At 39.0% G+C, this 10233-nt stretch overlaps 1 protein-coding gene across 1 annotated transcript in view; it reads right to left on the bottom strand.

Annotated features, from left to right (window-relative positions):
• Nucleotides 1-7925, bottom strand: part of PELI1 (pellino E3 ubiquitin protein ligase 1) — a 61583-nt gene extending 53658 nt beyond the window's left edge. The window contains exon 1 of the mRNA XM_080686483.1: nt 7587-7925. The gene's annotated coding sequence lies outside the window, so the exon portion shown is untranslated. The remainder of the gene's footprint in view (nt 1-7586) is intronic.
• Nucleotides 7926-10233: the final 2308 nt, after the last annotated feature.

Below are 10233 nucleotides of genomic sequence, written 5' to 3'. Positions count from 1 at the left end.
ATTATTCAGTTCAAAAAGTATTGCATCCTATAGGTCACACAGTTATTGGTGTCTGACTGGATGGAATACATCATCTCTTCACCTAGAGCACACACCAATAATAAGGGCAAGAAAAGATAAAAAGAAGCTACACAGTTAAGACACAATTAAGAAAAGTGCCCTTTACATATGACTGTTTTATGGCCTTAATTCATTCCAAGCCTAGTTTATAAGTTTATAAAATGGCAGGCAAATGTAGAAAGTACCGTGGAAGAGCAATGGGCACTGCTAAGCTGGCAAGGGAAGATGAACAGAGCTAGTGGCAGAGTGATGAAGAGATGAACCTAAGACAGAAGTGTGAGAGGCAGGAATGTGTAATACAAGTATCTTGCTCCCCTCCTATCTTTTCATCCCCCATCCTAAATTATTTATTCTACAAAATTGGAAATGAAAACCAGATTCATAATCCTACCACTAAATCAACAGACTTAAGGCTATTTCTAAAATGAGCCACACATCAGTAGGGTGACCATTATAAAATTTCAAAGTCCTTCATGAAGAACTGCTGCCATTTTAATTTTCCAGATTAATCAAAGATAGCCTGTTAAAGACTTTCCAGAGTTAAAGGAAAGCCCAGGAATTAAACATGGGCTTTGTGTTCTATGCTAATAGGTTAGCGTTAAAAGCACATTAAATAATCCAGCCTAAAAGCTCAATCCTGATATTACATGGAATATATGGAGAAAGGGTCTAAATATCTATCTACATACACACATAGGCATATACATATATCTACACCAAAGGGATAACAACTCTGAGTAAATTAAAGAACTAGATACCTAACAATTTTCTGAAAAAATGTTTCAAGTAGGAAGCTTTGTTAAAGTAGTCTTTATATAGTTATATACACCTATGCTCTCAGTGGTCACTTTATGCAATGTCTTATATAATAAAATTTACTTAATTCCATTAAATTCTACATATTATTGGTTAAAAATACAAAAGAAAACACTGCCCTCTCATTATGCATAATTAACTAAAAAATGGTTTTCCTTATTCAGTGTTATCAGTAGAGTAAAAATCTTTCAAATAAGTTTAGTTTCTTAGATTAGAAAATTTATTCTTTTTTTATTTTTATATATATTTTATTGATTTTTTACAGAGAGGAAGGAAGAGGGATAGATAGTCAGAAACATCGATGAGAGAGAAACATCGATCAGCTGCCTCTTGCACACCTCCTACTGGGGATGTGCCCGCAACCAAGTTACATGCCCTTGACCGGAATCGAACCTGGGACCTTTCAGTCTGCAGGCTGATGCTCTATCCACTGAGCCAAACCGGTTTTGGCAGAAAATTTATTCTTATAAGAAATAATCCCTGCCGTGGCTGAGTGGCTCAGTTGGTTGGAGCATCATCCTGTACACCAAAAGATTGTGGGTTTGATCCTCGGTAGGGACATGTCTGAGAGGCAATCCATCGATATTTCTCTCTCACGTCAATGTTTCTCTTTCTCTCCCTTCCTCTCTTTCTAAAATCAATAAAAACATATCCCTGGGTGAGGATTAAAAAATAATAATTCCTATAAAAATAATTCAAAATGAGTAATCTCTCCATGTACACTGTCCCATGAGATTTTAAAAATCCATATTTATGATTTTGGGGGGGAGAGGGGCACTTTCAAACATTTGGAACAAGAGACCCAGTTTTTCTATTATTTTAATAATAAAGATTTTAAGATAGGTCTTTATGGGAAATCAGCATGTTTTTGAAACAACTACTAACTTGAGAACTGAAGCATAAATACAAGATTTGAGAGCCAGATTCATTTTGCTAACAGTGTGCAAGTCTTTCAGTTCCCCAGGGGTATGATAGCAACAAGGAAGTTATACAGTTTCATTACATTATAAATGCCACCTTTTCAGTCTTGAATGCATGACACAAATGAAACTTATCTGTATAACTGTTTTGAGTACTTAAGTATTAAGAAATGTGCATGGTCTTCTTGTGTATAAGTGTACATGTTTTAATGTTATCAGACAGAACTTAAATTAAGTATCCAAATAAGTGTAATCTCTTCCATATTAGTCAATAGGTTATATACTTATTCCAAATGATGCTACAATTGTCCCAAACATTATTAAAACTCCTTTTCAGTCTATGAGTAGATCTGATTTTTAGAAACACTGTCTTCTCCGAGTGGATCTGATTTTTAGCAATAGCTTGAAGTTGTTTCCTATTTTCTTTCTGCCAAAATCCTTTCTGAGTCATATCTGATAAATAAAATGAGATATCATGTGGTTAACCCCCCCCCCCTTCCTTAAACACAAGGAGCAAATATAAAGTATATAGAGTAATGAGCTATTTTCATGTGTGGCATTTAAACTGGTTTAGAAGTCAATTAAAAAAAAGTTCCAAAATATTTTGAATAATCTAGTATTGTTCAAATAAGGTATAGCTTCAAGGGTGACTAAAGTAGACTTACTTTAAATAGATGTATAAATTAAATATCCTTACTTCAAAGCAAGGATGGATAACCAGGCCCTACACAATCTGTTCTCCTCTACCAACCCTTTATCTTTCTGACTTAATCTGCCGCTACACTCTCTCACTCTAACCCAGCCACACGGCTCTTCTTGTAGTTTCTTGCATTCTAGTCAAGTTCATGTCTCAGGGCCATTGTACTTGCTGTTCCCTCTGCCTGGAATGTGTTTCCCAAGATTACCTGCAAGGCTTACTCCCTCACCTTCTGCAGGTTTTTACTCAAATATCTATCACCTTCTCAATGAGGTCTTTTCTGCATCCTCTTCCCATTCCATACACATATCCTCTCTTCCCCTTCTCTATTTTATTTTCGTGTACGTGTCTGTGTGTAAAACTGTTCATTATGGAAATTTTCAAACATACACAAAAGTAGAGAGAACATAAGAAATCTCATATATCTATCATCTACCTTCAACAATTTTCAATAATATGGCCAATCTTGTTTCTGATACTTTCCCCTTGAAATTATTTTAAAGCAAAAATCTTGCCATCATAGTTTAATTCATAAGTACATTATATCTCTAGAAGGTAAGGACTCTGTTTAAAAACCGTCATACATTGTCAAATCTTAAAAACTTCACAATTCCATCATCAAATATCCAGTCAATGTCCTAATTCCCCAACTTAGTTTGCTAATTAAAACCTTACTAAGGTCCCTACTGCATTTGGTGGATATGCCTTTTAAGTCTCTTTCAATCTTATAGTTTCCTCTCCCTCTCTTATTTCTTGCTATTTATTTCTTGAAGAATCCGGGTCATTTGCCTTTAAAAATTAAATATTTTACTTATATTTATTGTGTGTCTTATTAGAATATAAACACCACGAGGCAGGGATTTTAGTCTGTGTGATATCAGCATCTAGACCAGTGACTGACACATAAAAGATATCCAATAAATACTTACCAAATGAGGATGTGGCATTAATGCCAAAAGTCTACTGCCCATCCAATAGCAAAATCTTCTCTTTTCCTGATGAGTCTGACTTAGAACTCCCAGTTTACTGAACATTAACACTCCAGGCAGCCACCACCAAGCAATCAGATTTGGTACCAAGGAGAAATCTATTTGCTAGCCCTGCTTTAGTCTTCTTCAAAAAAGTGTGCTTCTATCTCCAGATTCAATATATACCTTTATGTTTAAATTGAGCTGAAGTTTAGAATAATAAATTATTGACTGTCATCCTTGTCAAGTACGTTTAAACATTTCTTAGCTTATTTTACAATTTAGTGGGGGGAAAAAGCAAATTGTAGCAAAAAAAAAAAAAAAGGAAAGAAACTGTAGAAGATGGTGGAAAACTGGGGGTACCACATATTTGCAGAATTAGTAACACCCCTAGAGATTCATTATAAAATAAAAACCAGCAATACATTTTCTTGAAAAGGAAATAAATTACATGTGTATTGAATTAAAAACTTAAAAACACACTCAATATGAATGGTCAAGATTAACTGGGGGATGATCAATGTCAGGATTGTCCCACTTATAGGCACCGGAAACATAATCTATTTTCCTGTGAATGGTATTTTAAGGTGTATAAAAGTATTACAGGGATGATACAAGAACTACTATGTAGAACCCTATTTTTCTGAAAGAGTTTATTGTGGGGGGGAAAAAACTCAAAAAACTAAAACATCTTGTACAATATTCTGAAAAAATAATCAGGTCTTCTTAGACTCGTTTATAATTCATTTCTCTTCAATTACCTGATGAAGTTCTTTTCCTCTAAGTTCATTTCTGAAGGAAGCCATGTTAATTTAAAGGTTCCAATCAGATGTTCCTGTTTCCATTACTTATTTCTATTTAAAAGGGGGAGGGGGAGCAGAAATTTCCTGACATTCACTCAAGAAATCTTGTGCTTTCTCTTAATTACTTGCAAATTCACTCAGCAACAACAAAAGCTATGAAGAACCTACTGCGTGCAATATGTTATGCAATTATTTTTAACCTTTGGAGAGAAAAATTATGAGGAGTGGTCTTTCAAGATAACATTAAAAAAAAAAGATAACATTTAAAAAGCTAATGATATAACCCGAAATTATATCTAGTTCTTTCCGTGACCAATATTTTTGTTTTGAGGTTCCCACGCATTAATCTGGGGAAATTTTTCTCTGGCAAAGGTCAAGCTTAAAGAAAAACAACAGTAAATGGCCACTACCACATGTGTAAAAAAATCTCCAACAACCCCAAATCCCTGGAAAGAATGACTTTTATTATCTTTTCCTGTGTGATCTATTTAGAGCAAATCTGAAAAAGATGGCTAGAAATCTATAAACAGAAAGTGCTGAGTGGAATTTACTGTTTATAGACTTTAGCTAGAATTTTATATAATGTTGCCAGGACTCTTTAATATTGTACTCTTTTAAAACATCTTCATTAGGTTTCCTTCATTTGTTGATTTTCTCCTTTCTTTCCACTGGCTCACTCTTAAATTTGTTTTATTCTCCTCAACTAAAAGACATTAATGTAACTTTGGAATAACATGATTTTTTCCAAAGAAACTCCTAGAACCATCTCAATGCTGCCATATACTTGTCATAATGAAATTTTAATATATAGTTAAAATGTTTGATAATCCACATGAGCATTTCTTATTTAAAAAATACTAGAGTAGGTCATACTTATGTGCCATGTAAGATGTATATATATATATGAGGTTAGAAAGATAGTTTTCAGTTCTAAGTCTTTTGGCTTAAAATCTTTATCAGCTACAGATGCTCCTATCAGAAAACAGTCATTCACAGAGTAGGATTACTCTAGTCCTTATCATATGACCTACTGGACAAGGTATATTCTGAAAGACAGAACCTTTAATGTACAAGTGACATTTTGAAAACCTGAAAGGAAGCTGAAACAAAGTCAAATGGAAACATACTCGGACTTCTTTCTCCTTTACCATTCAGCAGTACTAGAGACTCAGGTCCCTGCCCTGTACTTTTCAGTCATTTCTTTCAAGGGGTCCCAAAGAAATCAGGAACCTTCAAAGCCAGCCTTCACCGGTCAACACTAATTTCTGCACATGGACTCTAGTAATTGAGCAAAGGTATTATGTTAGTAGCTTCCTTAAAGTTCAATGCCTCTGGGTAAATTTGGTTTATAAATGCTATAGAAAAAGTGCAACATAACCAACTGTAAGATCACTTAAATGACAATTTTAAGGAGAGCACAGATTTCATCCCCCACCCCAAATCTGCCACTAAGACACAATTTCCAGCTCTCTTTTTTCCCAACTCAAATACTATTATTACATTACAGCACTTCTATAACAGTAATAAAAACCTAGGTTAGAGTTTTCACTTTAAACTCAAGTTCTCTTTTAACCTACTACAGAAAGGGAATTGGTTAGGTGGTTGGGGAAAACTATAAAAATAACAAATGTCTCACTTTCCTTTTCTGATGGAAACATCAGAATCTAAAATCTGGGGGCAACTAGGTAATTCAGGATAAGTCAAAGCACACACCATTAAATACAGTTCTGATCATTCACCTCAGGAAATAACTAGTAGAAAAGATGCTTGATTTAAATTTTTGGTACCTTCTAGTTTGGCTCAACTACCAAAAATACATAACTTGTCCTCAGAGTTTAGTATTTTCCTCCAGAAGAGGCTGTTGGTATGAATAAAAAATGTAAGGAATTCATATGTTGTATCTGCACAATAAGGACAAGGTTTTGAGAGATGTAAATCTGATCACTCTGAGAAAATATTTTCTCTATTAGTTATAAAAAATCATTAACTAATACAAAACGGTAGAAACGGAATCTCTTCCACAATTTAAAAATTTTAATTCACATTACTGTGCAAATTAATAATTTTTAAAAATTATGTTTCTCCTCAATCATAAAAGTAATACATATTCAATGTAGAAACAGACAAAGCCAGCTCTGAAACAAAAGATCAGCTGCTAACAAAATAACGTTTTGTAGAGTAAGTACATAGCCTTTCAACCGAAATAGATAGATAACCTTTTCATGCACTTAAAGCTTCAGTCCTCAGCACAACCTGCACCTATAGATAAAATACTCATTTGATAATTTGTTGATATACTGTTTGATGGTTGCTGGTGATGTTAAAACCAAGACACATTTCCTTGTAGTGATCCAGTTTTGTTAAACCTGCATTTAAAAATCTCTGCCCTCCCATTCCCTTTATCATTGCTCTCTCTTGCCTTTAAGAGACTTGCCTGTACAAAAATAAAAGTAGATGGTGAAATGAGTTTATGATTTACTGTATTTTCCCCACTCTGGGCCTTTTTAAAGAGTCCTTTGAGGTTCTAAGGTTCAAACACTATGTAAGAAGAGTTATTGTTTGAACTACCTAACAATTACCCAGACTTCTTTTAGACTTCAGTTAACCTGTAAGTAAAATGAGCATGTTTAACTTTTCCACGGGGCATCGGAGGACGAGTTCCAACTCATAAATGCTTTCAGGTCCTCAGACACCAGGCGCGGTGGAAGACCCAGCGTATCCATCAATTAGTGTGTTCTTCCGGGCCTCAGTTTACCCGCTTACAGAAACGGGCGTATTAACTTGTTTCGTAGGGGCCCCGGAGTGTCATTAATTAGTGTTTTAAAATGCTCTGAGATCCAGAGATTAAAAGAAATGCGAGAGACACGCAGAGATGATGACAATAATCATAACAATAAAAAGAATGACTAACTTGGAAGTCTGCGTTATGTAAGAAAGGCGAAAGAAGTTAGGAGATTCGCCCGAACAAAAGAAAAGCCCACCGCCCCCTTTGTTTCCCTTTCATTCCTCTTTTCCTCCCAGCCCCCGCGGAGCTCCCCTCCCGCACCAAGCGGCCGGCGCGGGGCGCGGACTTGGCCACCGCGCGCCCCGCTCCCAGGCGGAGGGGGAGGGCGCGCCGGGCCAGCTCCTGACAAAGGCTCTTCCTCCAGCGAGGGCGCGGGATGCAAGCGCCGCAAACTCCGCTCCCCGCCGCCTCCGGCGCGGGGCCGCGCAGGAGGGAGAGGGAGCTGGCCCGCCGCCCGAAGAATCCACCGAGGAAGTTGCGCGCCCGCCTCGCCCGCATCCCTCACCGGCCCTGCCGCGGCGCGCCGAGCCCACTCACCGGACAGTTGGTGGTGGCCGCAATCCCAGCGCAGCTCCGAGATCCGAGGGGGTGAAGTGTGTGTGCGTTGGGAGCGCGAGCAGACAGGCGGCGTTACGCCGCCGCCTTCCTCGCCAGCCAGCCAAGCCGGGCGACGGGAAGTTGGCCGCCGAGCCGAGCGCTGAGGTGCCGCGGGCGCAGGGACTGGCGCCGGGCCGCTTTGTGGTGCGCTCTCTGAGGGCTCGACGCAAATCCGAGCGCGCGGCACGACGGGTGCTGCTGGTGGAGGCGGCGGCGGCGCCCCCCGACGGTCCCTCCGCCTCACACTGCCTCTGGGTCACTGACACACTCTCGGAGGGAGGGGAGGGACTAGGGGAAGGGCGGGGCCTGAGGGAGGGGCCGGGGCTGGGCCGCTGCGGGAGGCGGTGCCGTGGCGCCGAGTGGTCTCTTGGGAGTTGTAGTTCTCCCACAGAAGCAAGAAGGGCTACATGGTTGAGGATGCTTTCCTCTCGCTGGGCACTGCGCATGCTGGGGTGGGGGGTGGGGGGTGAGGGGGCGGCCCCCACTGTTACTATGGTCACCGACACACTAAGGAAGAGAACGTGTTTAGTGCTGCTGCTCACTGAACAAGGCCCTTCTTGTATTATGGTGCTGTTAGAGATCCCGCCCTTAGTTAGTCTTTCCTGCATCGCTCCACCCCCAACTCCTAGCCTCACAACTCACAAGTGCCCAGTGAAATCTGATTTCCTCCCCATATTTCGGTCTTCCCTGCTGCTTAATTTTATTCCACAAATCCTAAATCACAAAATACCCATTTTCTTCCCCTCCTTCAAGTGAAAACTCTGCCTCAAATCCATCCACCCCACACATACCCTCCTCCCCCCCACACACATCTTAAAACTTGTAGAAATGTAGCGCCTTCTAGTAACTTAACAATTAGGTTATAAAACTGTTAGGAACATCATCACTATCAGAGGTTCGCCCCCAGAGTAATTATTTTTATTTAAGTAGTCACCTCTAATTTTAAGGCCAGTAAACGATTAAGATCGCTGTATTTTACTTGATCGGTGTCAAATAGTCCAGATTATTTTAAGGGCTACAATTTTTAAGAAATACAAATTTCAAAAAGTGCAGATTCAGAAGATAGGTGGAAAGTTGAAAATTGTTTGCTATATATATATTGGCAAACTCATTTGGCAGTAAGAGAAGTCTGAACCAAGGGCTGAGTATGCTGTTGGGCTGGTCAGCTAAGTCTACACCCACAGATGGTGGAGGAAGGTGGTGAAAGGCAGGACAGGACTGACTAAAGTCAACTTGTCTCAAGCTCTTTGGTTTTCTTTCTCTGCCTACCTAGAACCTCATACCCTGGAAGAAGAAAAAATAATGCTTAGAAATCAGAAACACATTTAAAGTAGGAAAAGCCAAGGTTTTTATTTTTATTTTATTTTTAAATATAATTTTATTGATTTCAGAGAGGAAGAGAAAGGGAGGGATAGAAACATCAATGATGAGACAGAATCATTGAACAGCTGCCTCCTGCACGCCCCCCACTGGGCATCCAGCTGCAATCTGGGCATGTGCCCTTGACTAGAATCGAACCTAGGACCCTTTAGTCCTCAGGGCGATGCTCTATTCACTGAGTCAAACCAGCCAGGGCAAAGTTTTTACTAGTAAACAGAGTCTCAAGATCAGAAATCCTTATGTTTGCAGACCACATAATTACTCATTCAAAAATATTTATTGAGTATATCCTAGGCACTATATTAGAACCCAAAACAGGGATACAAGAATGTAAAAAAACCACTCCTTGTTTTCAAAGTGCTTACTGTGCAGAGGAGGAGACAGGTAAATAAATAGACTTGGTGAGATAAATAATGTAATAAGAAAGTACATCAGGTGCTTTAATACACAGCTATCCCAAACTCAGGCAAGTTTGGGGATGCTTCAAAGAACATTTGAACTTGAGGATGACTAGGAGTTTGTATATTTTGGTGGAGGAGGGGGAAGAGAGAAGTGATTGAGAGCATTGAGGGGGTTGTGGAGGACAGCAAGAGCAAAGTCATGAGACCGAAGAGTATTTTGATTCAGCAAAGAGTTCAGCAATGCTGGTGGTAGAATTAGGTTGGGAAGAGTGGCAAAAGGAGACACAGAAGAAGTAAAGGAGACAGCTTAGTTCATGAAGAATCTAGTACAGCATGCTAAAGAATGTATACTCTTTTCTGGAAGCAATAGATAACTCTGCCAGGATTGTGAAAAGATGAAATTTTGATAAGATATGCATCTTAGAAATGCATTTTATACATTTAAAGAAAGATGAGAGCCTGAACCTAAGGCACTGGCAGGAGACAGAACTGGGGTAATCAAACACTATTTGAGGTATAGAATTAATGAGTAACTGCCAGTGTTTGGAGAAAAAGAGTGAAGGAAAGTTATCCATTATGCTGCTTTTGGTTGCCAGCAGCAAAAACAAAATAAAACAACAACCCAACTCTAACTGGTTTAACCAATAAACCAGTATTGACCTGTCCAGATAAAAAGTCTTGAGAAAAGATGAGCTTTAGGGCTGAATAATTCATCAGCTCAGTGGTGTCATTTAGGACACATTTCTTACTTGTTTTATTGCTTTCCCTTTCTTAGTATCAACTTTAGGGTCAAATGACAGTTGCCA

Source organism: Plecotus auritus (genome assembly GCF_963455305.1).
Source record: "Plecotus auritus genome assembly, chromosome: 8".
NCBI lineage: Eukaryota > Metazoa > Chordata > Mammalia > Chiroptera > Vespertilionidae > Plecotus > Plecotus auritus.
The sequence above is the reverse complement of the archived record's forward strand: the minus strand, read 5'-3'. Positions and strand labels throughout refer to the sequence as shown.